This window comes from Trachypithecus francoisi, unplaced genomic scaffold, assembly GCF_009764315.1.
Source record: "Trachypithecus francoisi isolate TF-2019V2 unplaced genomic scaffold, Tfra_2.0 Lachesis_group1, whole genome shotgun sequence".
Classification (NCBI taxonomy): Eukaryota; Metazoa; Chordata; class Mammalia; order Primates; family Cercopithecidae; genus Trachypithecus; species Trachypithecus francoisi.
This window is the reverse complement of record NW_022681454.1, coordinates 101564972-101579670: the sequence shown is the minus strand read 5'-3', so window position 1 is coordinate 101579670 and position 14699 is coordinate 101564972.

Here is a 14699-nt window from a genome sequence, read left to right as displayed (position 1 = left end):
GCAACCTCCGCCTCCCGGGTTCAAGCAATTCTCCTGTCTGCTCTCGAACTCCTACCTCGTGCTCCATCCGCCTCAGCCTCCCAAAGTTTTGGGATTATATTTTTCTTTAAGAACGTGATACTTTCTTCAACACAGAGAAATAGTTGTGATATACACTGCTTTGAAAAAATTGTAGTGTTTTAACAAAAACAAAATCATGGCCTGTTGTTTCCCATCTCCAAAAACATGTTTCTAAAGTATAACATAAAGATTCTCTGCATGCTTAAAAGACAGTTGACTATCAAACAGCATAGCAGTCACTGCGGTGAAAACGCTTTCTTATTTGTTTTCTTTGGTTACATTACTGCACTTCATATGTAGGTACATATTTAACACAGAATACTAAGTTTTAACAGTCTCCAATAGATGAAATATTGAGAGATAATACTTTAGCTTGTTAATATAAATTATTATGAATAAAAATTATTGTCTAAACCCAGGGATTATAATATTATGAGAGTCTAGATAGAATCTCATGATTTCTACTTACTTTTTTCCTAATCTGATTTTATCTGCTTAATTTTTCTTTATATAATTTGAAAATTTTAAAGAAAAAATACAAATTATATTAAACTAATGAAATATTTAATTAATATTAAATTAATTTAATATTAAAATTTTAAAGAAACATACAGATTATACTAACCCAATGAAATATTTAATTAACATTAATTAATTTAATATTAATTTAATTAATAGTAATGTAAATAATTTAATTAATATTTAATTAATTAATAGTTCATTGGTTTAATATAATTTGCATGTTTCTTTAAAATTTTCAAATTATATAAAGAAAATTAGTATTAATGAAATCAGGAACTATCCAATGTGTGTACTAATTTAATGGGGCAAAGTAGAATATAAGATAAAATGAAAAGTATTGGCAAAGGCATTATAGAAGGAATATTACTGAGGAGGGAGGATCACTTAAGCCCAGGAATTCAAGACTGTGAGCCACATGAGCCATGATTGCACCACTGAACTCCAGACTGGGTGACAGAGCGAGACCCTGTCTCAAAAAGAAAATGAAAGAATATTAGAATCATTAGTGGGACAATATTATGGAAATTACTCCACAATTATTGCAAATATTGCTAATACCAATCTCTCACAATTTTAGGGAATATTTTTTGTCTTCATAAATTCTGACTTCACAATCCAGTAACTGCTCTTTTTGTCCTCATCCAAATTTAGTAACTCACTTAGTATTTCATTTTATGTTGAAAGAATAATTTTTAGCTTTAATGATGAATTTCAATAATCAATAAAATTTAACTATTAATAATTACCTCAGCACCATTTTAGAGGACTCTATAGTTTTTTGGCATTTTATATACATTATTATGACAATATTCAAAATCATGTCATATTAAAAATGCCATTTAATGTAATTTCAATCATATAAATATTAAAGGTGAGGTTAAGCGATTTATTTAATGTAATTTCCATCATATAAATATTAAAGATGAGATTAATTGATTTACTTAGGGTCAGACATCCTGTAAATAGAGAGCACCTTAGAAATCTAGATTTTGTGAATTAAGGTTTAGACTTTTTTTTATTATACCAAAGCTAACCTTCAGTTTGTTTCCTGCTTATCTTCCTCTAATTTTTTTCTCATCATTATTAGTACTGACTGGTAAATGAATCTTCCCTTGAAAACCTCATGGTAATTTTCTATTGTCCTTTGCTACTTAAAAAATTAAAAACTCAGCACCTACATTTACTTAGTACTCCAAAAGTAATTTTATCTGTTAAATACTGGTTATGCACCAAGCATTGAAATAATTCTTTTACATTCATTATCTCTTTTAATTTAATGCTTATTATAACCAAGTAAAGTAGGTAATATCTTGTTGAGAATTAAGGGATGAGTAACTTGGTTGGGATAACATAGCGGGAATAATTGAATTTTCTCAATCAGGGTTAGCTGACTCTAAAGCTGATGATCTTGCAGGCTACCTGGTACTGTTTCCCAATTTGGCAGATACAGACATCTATGTTTGCCCCATGATATGCTTTTCACACAGTATGTTTTATAGCAATAACATCAGTATTTCCTATATCTTTCTCATATTAAAAGAAACCTCTTTTGTCTAAATCTCTACTTTATATAAAAAAATCATTGCTTTCTACTCTGTTTCTTTAGTTTCTAATTTTGTGCCAGGAAGTTGACATTCTTGAACTCTTCAGAAGAATAATTACATTCATGTAATAAGCAAATGTGATACTGTACCCCTTCCCCACAACCATTTTAACATGTGTCTTAACTGTGTCTTAACTGACTAACAACTGGTTTGCAAAGGTAAGTTCTAGTGTATGCTTTCAATATTGGCGTGGAATTACACCTTTGACCTGCCCTTGACTTTTATGAATGACTTAGGGTTCATTCCGCCAAGCGAGGAAGCTGGCAGGTGGAAAGAGCGCCATCTACTGAAATCGTTAATCGGACATGGGTCTTTGGTGATATTAATAAAATACTCAGAATGGGATAGCACCAAACCTTTCAACTGGGAAAACAAATAAAATCTAATTTAGGGAGCTTTTGAAAAATATGCGTGACTAGGTTCTACTCTTCTACCCCCACAGACCTTTTGGAGATTCTGATTAATGAGGTCTGGGATGGGGCAGGAGTAACAATACTTTTCCAATGATTCACAATGAGATGTACAAACTGTGCTTGAAAAGTTAAGCACACATTAAGCTGGGATAGCTTAATGTGTGTGAATGCAATAAAACCATTTAGTGTTTACACCTATTACGAATAGTTAATAGGCACACAATATTATCTTTCATAGAACATCCCATGACAAAGAACAGACATTGTATATCTCTCTTTAGTATAGTGGAACTCTTTCCTCTACAAAGATCCTGCAAAGCTGCCTGTAACTCTTTTGATATTTCATATTGATTAAATATATCTGAATTCTCTTAGGATAGGTTTAAAAATTGAGGAAGAGATAAATAGCAGCTGAAGAATGACTCAGATTATCAGTAGTGAATAAGAATGATTGGGGGAAATGTAAGTGACAGGAACAATGCTCTGAAGCAGTGGGGAGAAAGAAGTACTGGAAGTTGCCTGAGTTCCATGTGTGAAGAATATTCTGTTTTGTTGTTGTTCTCATGGGAAAATTCTGATAGAGTTTTGCCAAAAATTTTTAAGTTTTTAAGCCATTCCTATAATCTTGGCAATCAGACCGGTTGAATATGATTTTTTTTCTTTTTCCAAAATGATCGTCATGCAATAGTTTATGAGTGTTATTATGTGGCATCATGCTAACAGTTAATGCAATTATTCCTGGAAGGAAGAACTATAGAGATTAAACCATTTTTAGGCCCCAATAAGTTAAATTATTCCCTTTCCTACATACACCCTATATGGAGAAGGCAAATTAAAAAGGAAGTAAGGTAGCTATTAATTGATATCCAATTTTCTTCAAATCTTCTAAAGTGTGTTTTCATATTTTCTGGAGATGTGTGGGAAAATTGAGCTCTGACTTAGATCCAACTCAAAGCCTGTGGAAGCATGAGAGGCTAAGTAGTTTCCTGTGAAGTTCTGCACTACCAACCTCTGTTTAATTTGTTTTCTTATGTTATATCTCAGAGTACAATATTATTATGATTTAGCAGAAAACCTCCTTAATCTGTTAGTAATTAGGCATACCTCTAAAGTGAACATGGGTTGGTTGCCAGGCAATTGTTCCGCATTTCACAATGACTTGTATCCTCAAGAGAGTAAATTATATCCAAGCAGGGACCACAAAACAGGGGTTTCTGACAGGCTAGGGTAGAAGGTGAAAACACACACACACACACACCACACACACACACACTCATCAGAATAGCAGAAACAAATCCCAAAGGAGCATTTCATTGAGGTTCTCTGAAATCTTACGACCACTGGCCCTAGTTTGACTGGATAGGAAGAGGCAAGAAAGTGAGAACTATTAAAGAACGGTTTCTTTAGCATGGATTAGTGGTCAGGCGCATGCTGATCCTAGGGTGATGATGATATATTTTAATGAAGGAAAGTTTTCTGAAACCCCTTTAGTAACACAGTGTCAATAGGCACTGTCTACTAATGAACAAGAACTAGAGAGTCTCTAAATTTAAAATTGGTGAAACAGTAAAGTCATAATGTTGATAAGTGAGAACTGCTGTAAAAGTAAAGGTAGTGAGGTCAAAAATAGATATTCAAAAAATTTAGAAAGAGAAACTCCAAAAGCACACTTATTGGAGGTGTTAAACTCAGGCAATAAGTATATGATAGGATCCAAGATTGTAGTCTAGCCTCCACTACTAAAAACCTACAAAAAACCTTTAAAATGCATTATCTCATTTAGTATTTACAGTAATCTTGAAAACAGGTAAGACCATTATAATTTCCACTTTATTGAATTTTATTTTTTAACACCAGGGAACACGTGTTTAATACATGAAGGGGCATGTCAGAGAGATTAGGAACTTGCCCAGGGTGACAAAGCAGGTGAAAAATTCTCAAATTCAAGTTTTCTTCAGTATTCTTTCCACAAACTAAAGGGAAATAAGCCAACTTTAATTCTTTCCTGAAGGCAGAAAAGAAGCTCTTACCAACCGGTGACATTGTATCTTAGGTTGATACATTTTCATTCCTTGCCTATGCTCACACAGATAGAGGAGAATGCTACAGTAAAGGAAACATTTAGGAAGAGAGTGCTTTGTGTATTTTTTTTTAAAGTAGGCCATCCACTGTGATAGTAATTCTGTTTATTCCAAATGTGAGATGAAAGTTAATCTGTTCCCTAAAAGCATTTCTAAGGAAAAAAATAAGTTATTCAAAGGCATGAAAGACAAAATGTTGGAGCTCTTCCTTGCTCTCTCCCCTCAAAAGCTACTGAGAAAGATGTTTGGATGAAGGGGAGAGAGAAGAGAGAGAAAGAGAGAGAGGGAGATAAGTGTGTGTGTGTGTGTGTGTGTGTGTGTATAAGTAGTGAGAAAAAACCATTAGACCAGAAGTTTATAAATTGAAAGTTTTATAAAAAGCTTTTTTCAATTTTGAAATTTATTGAAGCAATTCCCCTTTTTATCGATTAGGGCTGGAGGGGATGGGGCTTGGTGGATTTAGTTTAGAGTTTCAAATTCACTTATTTTCTAATGAAACAAAAACTCAGAATGAAGCTTAATGGATACAATCTGGAATGAGTGAAACATTTTGCTCTAAACTGTTTTATGAAAAGACAAATTTCATATAATTCTGGCAAATAATAGTGTTCTCCAACAAGGCTGCTTACCAAGCAATAATGCTTTATTACATATCTAATATCTTTAGAAAAAGGGCAAATGTAGAATGTATTTATTATAGAATTATTAGCTTTTGGAAACAATAATTACTTTACTTGGTAGCATACATTTTTACTTTTGAGAGACTTTATTGGTGGCAGCCAATGGGAAAGATGTGAATTTTTGTAGTAATTTATAAAATTCAAAATCATCGCTGTGAGGTGACAAGGAAAATCGTTATAGGTCCCACTTTTAGTTGGGACTTTTGAATTGCTTTGCTCCTGAAAGGTATGTGCCATGAATTGAGAGGAGGGAGGAGCTTACCAAAGAATTTGAGATGAATAAAATCTAACCTAGTCGGGACACATTTACAGAATTTTTTTGTTAAAAAAAATGTAGAAATGAAGGCTTGTTATTCTCATTTTCCATTGCATAAATGGTTGCTCAAATGTGAGTTTCTAATTTATCATAGTTTATGTTGATATATTAAGAGACTAATGTGTCATTTGTATTTTGATTTCTACATTCTAGAGAGACAGTTTAATCAGTGCATGACCAAAAGCAAACAGAATAAACTGTATCATCATGGAGGTCTGCCCAGGAAATCCCCAAAATACAGAAGGATCATAAGTAGATGGAAATTCTGTCATAGAACATCTCTCACAAGTGTGTTATAAGAATGACAGGAAAGCTACAGGTTACAACAGATTTGTGAACTCAGCCAAGCACAGTGGTGGCAGGGCCAAGCTGCTACAAAGAAGACATGTTTTAGACAAATACTCATGTATATGGGCAAAAAACTCGAGGACTGTATTTGTGACTAATTGTATAACAGGGTATTTTAGTTTCTGTTCTGTGGAAAGTGTAAAGCATTCCAACAAAGGATTTTAATGTAGATTTTTTTTTCACCCATACTGTTGATTGCTAAATGTAATAGTCTGATTGTGATGCTAAATAAATGTCTTTTTTTCCCCAAAGAAAAGGAAGAATGACATATTTGTTCTTCATTCTTGTTTCACATTAGTAGTGGCATTTCTCATGCTCTATTTTCCCAGCCTTGTTCTATATTTTGAGTTATGTGAAGAAAAGTATGCCAGGATGCTTAATATTCATCCTCGTAGGTTCAGGGAGATCTTTTCATGGAAGTAACATTTGAACTGAGATCTTAAGGATGAATGGGAATTATTCAGGCCAAGTGGTAAGTCAGAGAAAAGTGCTTGCTTTAGATAAACGACTGTATCTATATTAAAGACATAAGACAGCATGACATGTTTGATGAAATAAAATTAATTCCAAAAGACTTATAGAAAGTAAAGAGGAAGAGTTCATACTATTAGGATGCAGCAGTTTGCAGGGATCAGATTATGAGGGTTACTTTAAATCGTGGTAAGGAGTTTGGATGCTGGCTTAAGTGGACTGAGAAATCAATAATTTGAAAAGAGAAGAAAATGATTAGATTTGGGCTTTGAAAATATTTTTGTAGTTGCTGTGGGGAAAGTGGATACACATTTTTTTGTATTTTGTATTTTATTGTATTGAGAGAATACAATAGCAGAGGCTAATACATCTGTGAGGAGAGAGTAGAAAAATTAGAGTGGTCTAGATGAGAAATTAGGCAATAATAGAGAAGACAGAAATGGGTAGATCCAGAAGTATTAACAGAAGTAGCAGGAATGGAGCACAGTAACTACCTTGGAGCAGGGCGAGGCAGACGCAGGATTGAGGATGTCACCCAGGTTTCTGACCTGGCCAACAAAACGGTTGGTAGTAGCTTTCACTGGAGATAAAAAGAATATAGAAGGACCTGGGAGTAGCAGTTTAGGGGTTGTGGGAAGAAACAATCACAATGAACAAGTTAAGTTTCAGGCACTGGAAGGACATCCATTATGAGATACACAGTGAGTAGGTGGGTATCTGAGACCGAAATTCAGAAAAAAGATCTAGACTGGAGTTAGAAATTTGTGAATCATCAGCATAAAGATGGCAGTTGAAGAAGATAATCTCATACACTGAGGGAGAAGAAAAGTGGAACTCCAAAAGAGAAACAGAAGAACACCACTCTTGAGGTTCCAGAGAAAGAGAAGGAGCCCCCAAAGGAGAAACCCAGAAGTGTGTGGTTTTATGGGAGCCAAATTAAGGAAATGCTTCATGACAGAGCATTAGCAGGGCCACATACTTACTGAATTATCACCTGAGACAAGTAATAAGAAGTATCCCTTGGATAGATGGTGGTGCATTCATTGCAATCCTTGGCAAAATGAGGTTTAGTAGAAGAGCAGTGGTGACAGAAGCCAGATTGCCTGAGGTTGAATGCCAAACAGGAAGTGAGGATGTAGAGATAGTGAGTGCAGATGACTATTTAAAGAATGTTCGCTACAGAGAGGAGGAAGGAGATAGCAGAGTAGCTACAGGGGGATGTGAGATTGAGAAAGGAATTTTTTAAGATGGGAAAGAACTGAGCATGTCTAAATGCTAATGGGAGAGAGCAAACTGAGGTGCATAGTTAAAGGGAAGAAAAGATAACATACTGAATAAAGTCCCTGAAAAACTGGGTCTTTTAAAAAATCACTCCACTGACAAGCTGAGGCAGAAGAGAGGTCTTATAAAGGACTAAACCCATCAAACCTTACCCCCTTCAGCCTTAATCAATAAAAGAGAATGGTTTCAATACATTTCTTCTGTCTAGTAAGAAAGATACCATGGGTTTGGTTCCAGACCACTAAAATAAAAAGAGTATCATAATAAAGCAAGTCACAGAAATTCTTTGGTTTTTCCAGAGCCAATTGACTCAGTGTAAAGTTTTCTTCATATGGTTCAGGTAAGTTTATAGATTAAATCCTAAGACCTGAGGGAATTTTCACCACATGCCTCTCCAGAATTGGTGTATAGTCTCCATAGTTACTGACATAGACTAAATTAGTTGTTTTCATTGTGCCCTCCCCCTGCCATGCCATGTTTTTCTTTTCTCTTTTCTTTTCTTTTCTTTTCTTTCTTTCTTTTCTTTTCTTTTTTCTTTCTTTTTCTTTCTTTCTCTCTTTCTTTCTTCATTGTTTTCTTTTTTTTTTTTTTTTTTGAGATGAAGTCTCGCTCTTGTCCCCAGGCTGGAGTGCAATGGCACGATCTTGGCTCACTGCAGCCTACGCCTCCCACATTCAAGCGATTCTCCTGCCTCAGCCTCCTGAGTAACTGGGATTACAAGCACCTCTCACCACACCTGGCTAATTTTTGTATTTTTAGTAGAGACGGGGTTTCACCATGTTGACCAGGCTGGTCTCAAACTCCTGACCTCAGATGATCTGCCCCCCCACTCAGCCTCCCAAAGTGCTGGGACTACAGGTGTGAACCGCGCTGCCTGGCCACCATGTTTCTTACAATGACAAAAGGACCTTCATCTGGGTGAGGTACAATGATGGTTATGGTTTTAAATCTATGCTTGCTACTACAGTGACAGTTCTGTGATCCAAGAATAATCATAAGAATATTGCTTGTGCTGGGCACAAAGAATATGCAGGTATATCTTGTTTTATTGTGCTTCATTTTATCGCACATCACAGACATTGCATTTTTTACAAATTGAAAGTTTGTGGCAACCCTGAGTTGAACAAGCCTATTGGTGCATTTTCCAACAGCATGTGCTCACTTTGTTTCTCTGTTTCACATTTTGGTAATTCTTATAATATTCTCAGTTTCATTATGGTTATATCTGTGATAATGATCAGTGATCTTTGATGTTACTATTGTAATTATTTTGGATGCAACACTGTACCCACTTAAGTTGGCAAACTTAATTGCAGTAAGGGTTCTGCCTGCTCTGCTGACTGGCTGTTCCCTATCTCTCTTTCTCTTGGGTCCTCCATATTCCACAGAACATACCAATGTTGAAATATAGGTCAAGTAATAACCCTACAATGGCCACTAAATGTTCAAGGGGAAGAGTTGCACACCTCACTCTAAATTAAAAGCTAGAAGTGATTCAGTTTAGTGAGGAAGGCACGTCAAAAGTCAAGACAGGCTGAAAGCTGGGCCTCTCACATCAGTTAGCCAAGTTGTGAATGCAAAAAAAGAAAACGTTTTTGAAGGAAATTAGAACCGCTATTTCAGTGAACACACAAATGATAACAAAGCAAAATGGCCTTATTGTTGACATGGAGGAAGTTTTATTGGTCTGGATAGAAGAACAAACCAGCCACAACATTCCCTTAAGCCAGAACTTACTCTGGAGCAAGGCTATAACAATCCTCAACTCTGTTAAGTCTGTGAGAGTGGTAAGGAAGTTGCAGAAGAAAGTTGAAAGCTAGGAGATGTTGGTTCATGAAGTTTGAGGAAATATGCCATCTCCTTAATTTAAAAGAACAAAATGAAGGCCGGGCGCGGTGGCTCATGCCTGTAATCCCAGCACTTTGGGAGCCCGAGGCCAGCAGATCGTGAGGTCAAGAGATCAAAACCATCCTGGCCAACATAGTGAAACCCCATCTCTACTAAAAATACAAAAATTAGTGGGGCATGGTGGCGCACGCCTGTAGTTCCAGCTACAGGTTGAGGCAGAATTGCTTGAACCTAAGAGGCAGAGGTTGCAGTGAGCCAAGATCGTGCCATTGCACTCCAGCCTGGGTGACAGAGCCAGACTCTGTCTCAAAAAAATAAATTAAAAAAAAAAAAAAAGAACAAAATGAAGCAGCAAGTGCTGATGGATACACTGTAGCAAGTTGTCCAGAAGATCTAGCTAAAATAAATGATGGAGTTGGCTCCACTAAACAATAGATTTTCAATGGAGACAAAACAGCCTGGCCGGGCGCAGTGGCTCAAGCCTGTAATCCCAGCACTTCGGGAGGCCGAGACGGGCGGATCACGAGGTCAGGAGATTGAGACCAGCCTGGCTAACACGGTGAAACCCCGTCTCTACTAAAAAAAAAAAAAAAAACAAACAAAAAACTAGCTGGGCGAGGTAGCGGGCGCCTGTAGTCCCAGCTATTTGGGAGGCTGAGGCAGGAGAATGGCATAAACCCGAGAGGTGGAGCTTGCAGTGAGCTGAGATCCAGCCACTGCACTCCAGCCTGGGCGACAGAGCGAGACTCCGTCTCAAAAAAAAAAAAAAAAAAAAAAAAAAAAGCCTTATATTGGAAGAGGACATCATCTAGGACGTTCATAACTAGGGATGAGAAGTCAATGCATGGCTTCAAAGCTTCAAAGGACAGGCCAACTCTTTTCTTAGGGGTTCATGCAGGTGGTGACTTTAGGTGAAGCCAATGCCAGTTTACCATTCTGAAAATTCTAGGAGCCTTTAGAATCATGCCAAATCTACTCTGCTTGTGCTCTATAAATGGAACAATAAAGCCTGGATGACAACCTATCTGTTTACTACATGGTTTACTGAATATTTTTAGCCCACTGTTGAAACCTACTATCCATGAAAAGGAGATTTATTTCAAAATATTACTGCTCATTGACAATGCACCTGGTGACCCAAGAGCTCTGGGAGGCTTGTGCAAGGAGAATAATGTTGTTTTTATGCCTGTTAACACAACATTCTTTCTGCAACCCCTGGATCAAGGAGTAACTTTGACTTTTAAGTCTTGTTTAAGGAACACATTTTGTTAGCCTGTAGCTACCATAGATAGTGATTCCTCTGATGAATCCGGACAACGTAAATTGAAAATCTTCTGGAAAGAGCTCACCATTCTAGGTGCCATTAAGAATATTTGTGATTCACAGAAGGAGGTCAAAATAGCAACATTAACAGGAATTTGGAAGAGGTTGATGCTAAATCTCAAGGATGACTTTTAGGAGTTGAAGATTTCAGTAGAAAGTAACTGCAGATGTGGTGGAAGCAGCAAGAGAACTAGAATTAGTGGAGAGTCTGAAGATATGACTGCATTGCTGCAATCTCATGGTAAAACTTGAATGGATGAAGAGTTGTTACTTGTAGATAAGCAAAGAAAGTGGTTTCTTGACATGGAATCTTCTAGTGAAGACACTATAAACATTGTTGAAATGACAACAAAGAATTTAGAATATTATGTAAACCGAGTGTATAAAGTAGCAGCAGGGTTTGAGAGGATTAATTCCAATTTTGAAAGACGTTCTGTGGATAAAATGCTATCAAACTGCATCACATGCTACAGAGAAACCTTTGTGAAAGGAAGAGCCAATCAATGTGGCAAACTTCATTATTTTCTTATTTTAAGAAATTGCCACACACAGCCACTCCACCCTTCAGCAACACCCACCCTGATCAGTCAGCAGCCATCAACATTGAGGCAAGACCCTCTGCCAGCAAAAAGATCATGGCTTTCAGAAGGTTCAGATGATTGTATTTTTTAGCAATATTCAAAAATTAAAAGACATAATTCTATTGCACACTTCATACACTATGGAATAGTGTAAACTTTTATATCCTCTGGAAACAAACAAACAAAAATTATGTGACTCACTTTATTGTGATATTTGCTCCATTGGTATGGTCTGGAACTGAACCCACAAGATCTCTGAGGTATGAGGTATGACTGTATTGCCTTCATATTCTTGTAAGAATTATGCAAGGTAAATATTATTATCCTCAGCTTACAGACAAGTAAAAGCTCAGAGAAAAAAATTTAATTCCTGCAATCGAAGAGCTGGTAAATGGTCAGGCACGGTGGTTCATGCCTATAATCTCAGCATTTTGGGAGGCCAAGGCAGGTGGATCACTTGAGGCAAGGAGTTCGAGACCAGCCAGGCCAACATAGCAAATCCCAGCTCTACTGAAAATACAAAACAAATTAGCTGGGTGTAGTGGCACACACTTGTAATCCAAGGTACTTGGGAGACTGAGACAGCAGAATTGATTGAACTCAGGAGGTGGAAGTTGCAGTGAGCTGTGAGCCAAGATTGTACCACTGCACTGTAGCCTGGGTGACAGAGCCAGCCTCTGTCTCAAAAGAGCTGGTAAATCACTGAACTAGCACTTCACCTAGGTTTATCCATTTCAGATGATGAGCACCAGTGTAAAGCGCTCATTTTCTGAAATATACAATGTTGTGCTTCAAATTACCCTCATGGCAGTGTTATGTTTTACAACTAATCTCTGTTACACAACAGTGAACAACCCACAGTGGGAGATATTGGTATTGGTACACAAAAGAAAGAGAGAGTTGATGAAAAACTAGATCCAGAAATAGATCAATGGGAAAAACAAAGTAATTACTTTCAGCACCTATGTATTCCTTCACCTTTCCCATTTTCTCATGCCTTCATTTATTCACTCACTAATAACATATTTTTAAATTTACAGAGAAATTTTGTCCTCATGGAGCTAAAATTACTCAGTTAGATACTTAAATTACAATTATGGTAAGAGATGCAAATGAAAGGTTTGGAGACTTTGGGGGATGATAACAAGAGGGATACAAGCCAGTTTATGAGTCAACCTAACGTTTCCTTGAGGAAGTGATGGTTGGGCTGACCTTTGAAAAATTTCTAAGAATGAACCAATCCAATGAAACCTGAAGAAAGGAACTTTGCTTTTCACAGAGGAAATTGCCCATGTGAATGTCCACAAGCAGAATGGGAAATGACATAAGGCCAGTGGGGCTGGAGCCCAAAGGGTAAGCAGGAGACTACATTCAGACAAGACAGGTAAGGTAGGCAGGGGTCAGATCATCCAGGGCCTTATATGACACATTGAGTCTTCTAAAAGATTATTATTGTTTTACCTACTCAAGATCTATCCCCTCTTTTGTCAAGTAATAACACTATGATTTATCCTTGGAAAACCTACCTTCAAATCACAAGGCTCAGGTTGTCCATCTTCAGCTTCAAAGCTGGGCATTTTTTTGGAAGGGGAAGAGGGTATTTCTCTGTTACCCAGGCTGGAGTGCGGTGGTGTAATCTTGTCTCACTGCAACCTCCACCTCCTTGGTTCTTGTGCCTCAGCCTCCTGAGTAGCTGGGATTACAGGAATGCACTACCACACCTGGCTAACTTTTGTATTTGTAGTAGAGATGGGGTTTTACCATGTTGGTGAAACTCAAGGCTGGTCTCAAACTCCTGACTTCAAGTGATTGTCCCCATCGGTCTCCCAAAGTACTGGGATTACAGGCATGAGCCACTGCGCCTGGCCTGAAGCTGGACATGTGTTAATCCAGGCTTGACCAATCAGAGATTAATCCTCCTTTCACTACAGAAATTACTAAGAGAGGAAAACACACAATCCAAGCCAGGCCAATAAAAACCAATAAAGTTAGTTCTGGGCCTTCTGCTTGTGTTGCTGAGGAAAAGTATTCCCTCTCTGCTGGGGATGCTGATGTGATGGGATATAAACCTAATACAACTGGCAGCCAGAAGGAAAAAACTCATTTTCTCAAAGGAAATGCCTTTTCTATGGCGTAGACAACACAGAGGATAGTGGAGCAGAGAGATAAGACGGAAGTCAAGTTGACATCATTGAGCAGATCTACTCCATAACTTTTAAGTTTTATGAACCAGCAAATTTCTCTCACCAAACAAGCCAGTTTGAGGTTTTTTTAGTCACTTAGATATGAAAGAATCCTGATTTGTATATTTTTTAAATGGTGCAAGATTTGAAGCGTGGTAACAGACCCTTAAATGTGGAATTGCTTCAATTCGGGTAGTAAAGAGGCAATGAGGACCCTTCTTGCTTTAGCTGAGAAATTGACAGAGATGTTGATTAACCTATCTTTTGTATCTTGGGGCTCAGACCATATGTCTACTGAGGCTGAAGATAAAAGGATGTATATGAAAAAAAGCCCCAGAAATGTATTTGTTCCTTTTTGTAGAGTTTAATGATGTCCCACATGCAAGAAACTGCTGCATTAAAAGCTGGCTTCTCTAGAAGCAGTAAAAACACTAACAGCAACCCTTTCAGCCCTTGTCCTGATAGACAAGCCAGCCAAGAATCAGAAGCATTTTTGCTTCACTCTTACCTAAATTTAATGTTAGCAAAGTTTGGGGAGAGTAGAATAAAATTGGAAGCTATGAGTAAAACTAGGAATTCTGCCCACCTGGGGAGACAGAGCACTGAGGCCAACTGTTAGAAGATAGAAATAACAAATCTGGAATCTAGAATCAAGGATTAGAATGCAATACTAACTCAGTTTTGTTGTAAACTTACTGAATTTACTGGAAACAGATTGTAGAGTTTAGTAAACTTTTAAGGAACAGAGGTTTCCAGAGAAATGCAAATACCCATAACTGAGTACTATGATTGCTCAACCCCTGAGGCAATACTCAGTCAGGATCCTAAACCTATACCAACAGAAACAGCACTATCAGTAGGGTGTGATAACCAGAAAGTGGGTATCCCCAGTGCCTTTGTCGGCTGTGACCATAAAGGACAAGCAACAAGGGAATCCCAAAAGACAGATCCAAGAGGAGACTGAAGGGCTGATCAAGGAATTTGCCCC